Source organism: Microtus ochrogaster, chromosome 22, assembly GCF_000317375.1.
Source record: "Microtus ochrogaster isolate Prairie Vole_2 chromosome 22, MicOch1.0, whole genome shotgun sequence".
NCBI classification, from domain to species: Eukaryota; Metazoa; Chordata; class Mammalia; order Rodentia; family Cricetidae; genus Microtus; species Microtus ochrogaster.
This window is the reverse complement of record NC_022023.1, coordinates 31,418,081-31,420,014: the sequence shown is the minus strand read 5'-3', so window position 1 is coordinate 31,420,014 and position 1,934 is coordinate 31,418,081. Positions and strand designations below refer to the sequence as shown.

Genomic DNA, 1,934 nt, shown 5'->3' with positions numbered 1-1,934 from the left:
GTGGCTTTTACCTCTGTCTGCCATTCATGCTGTTGGTTTATGAATGGACGGCGGTCTCCTCCGTCTAGGTTCCTGTTTTCTCAACTGAATTTTATTATCCAGTTCACACTAAAGACACTAGCAAGAGCAGCACGATGGGCGTGAAGACAAGGTTTAGCTATGCCCCATGAGTAGCACAAGGATTGGTTCCGACATACGTATGTATGCACTAACCACTGCACACACAGACTGTGTTACGGTGGCCAGCACCCAGGCGTACACACAATTTTCTTTTCCAGCTTTGAAGGTTTCAAGGCCTCCCACTGAAAATCTGGCTTTGCTAGGAACCTTGAACCTAACTACAAGGGCGATTCTACCCAGAGGCTGATTCATGCCTCAGTTTCCCATAAGTTGTTAATCACAATGTGACCAGATTGTGGTAAATAAATGAACGCGGCCTCTCCAGTTGCCTTTTGGAGTGCTGCGGAGTTGCTCTGCTAAGTCTGTTTCTTCCTGGAGGCCGCTCCCTTAGTGTCTCAGAGATGGCGATTCAGAAAGTTCCCTCCCTAACCTACAGGACTGGAGCTGAGCAGCTCCAGAAGTGCGGCTCCTTCTCTCACCGACCCTGTTCCCAACCTCACCTGCTTGTTAGCAGCCAAGGATCCTAGGAACTCAGATCCCAGTTAATTGCACTGCACCGCTTCAGTGTTGTTTGTGTACCGATGAAAAGCCTTCTTTCCACGTGTTCACTACGGGGCGTCTTGCTCCCTGGCAAGCAGATCTTTTAAAATCTAGGCGTTCGTTCTTTAACAAAAAAGAAGTCTTTTGTTCCCACACCGGGAGTCGAACCCGGGCCGCCTGGGTGAAAACCAGGAATCCTAACCGCTAGACCATGTGGGAACTGACGAAAGCTGCTTGTTGTTTGAGTCTATTGAATCATTCATAACTGCTCCCGCCCACAGCGCCCCGCCCTAAGTCTTGGCAGGCCCGGTTCTGCGCCTGCGCGCCAGCCCTGCCCCCTCTCCGTCTCTGCAATGTTGGGGACATTCTTTACTGTCCTTGCTGCGGTGCGGTTTCACGGAGTCCTTTCTTGGCCCTCTTTCTAAAACTCGGTTTCAGACTCTGTTCTGCAGTAGCAGGGACTATAATCTGAATGGTTCAGAACACTGGTACACGGAAACGGTAGGACAGGAGCGTGGTCCCCAGACCTCAGAGCTTAGTTTTGAAAGACGCTGGCTATCAGATCGGCTTTTCCAATCACAGTTTAGATCGCCATTTTCACCGTTTAATTTTCTTTTATTGAGATTATATCAAAACTCTGAACTAAAACCGAACGAATGAAATCCCCAGACAAAGGCTATATTATGCGCAAAAGGCCTTTGAAGTGCTATTTTAAGATCTGACGTAGTAACCTTATGTTATGCGGGAGAGGGGTATTTAATCTCTGACCATCGAAGCTCAGTTGTCCGCATGATGAAAGAATTCTTAATACTCTCAAGCGTCTGTGTAAAGAAACCGCTGAAAATAAGATCAACAACCAGTCAAGCACTGTACAGTGTTCGCTATTCTCGTAAGCATACAAAAACCACCACCGGGAGGAAGTGGCGAGTATCAGAAATGAGGGGAGGCCTAAGAGGAGACAGTTCTGATTGGATCGGAGAAGACAACCCGTTTTTTTGCTGGTACCATAGCAGTTACCTTTTAATTGTTTGACAAGCCGATTGATTGGGTCTAGAATTCTGGCTTGGATTCCCAAGCTGGGGTACTCTACGGCAAACCGTAAGCTCTGCCCACAATTTAAAACCGTGCTAAAATACAGCTGCTGAGGAGCACCACGGACTATGAAAATAGACAGCTCCCAAGAAGGGTGTGCACCTAACTCCTATTCCCTACGGGGACCTGTGGTGATCACATTTAGGAAGGGCTGTTGCAGAGCAGAGCGACTTCTGGTAGTG

At 48.2% G+C, this 1,934-nt stretch overlaps 1 non-coding gene across 1 annotated transcript; it reads right to left on the bottom strand.

The window, feature by feature from the left end:
- Nucleotides 1-807: 807 nt before the first annotated feature.
- Trnae-uuc lies at nt 808-879 on the bottom strand. The gene has a single exon. It is a non-coding gene; the product is annotated as a tRNA-Glu (tRNA).
- Nucleotides 880-1,934: the final 1,055 nt, after the last annotated feature.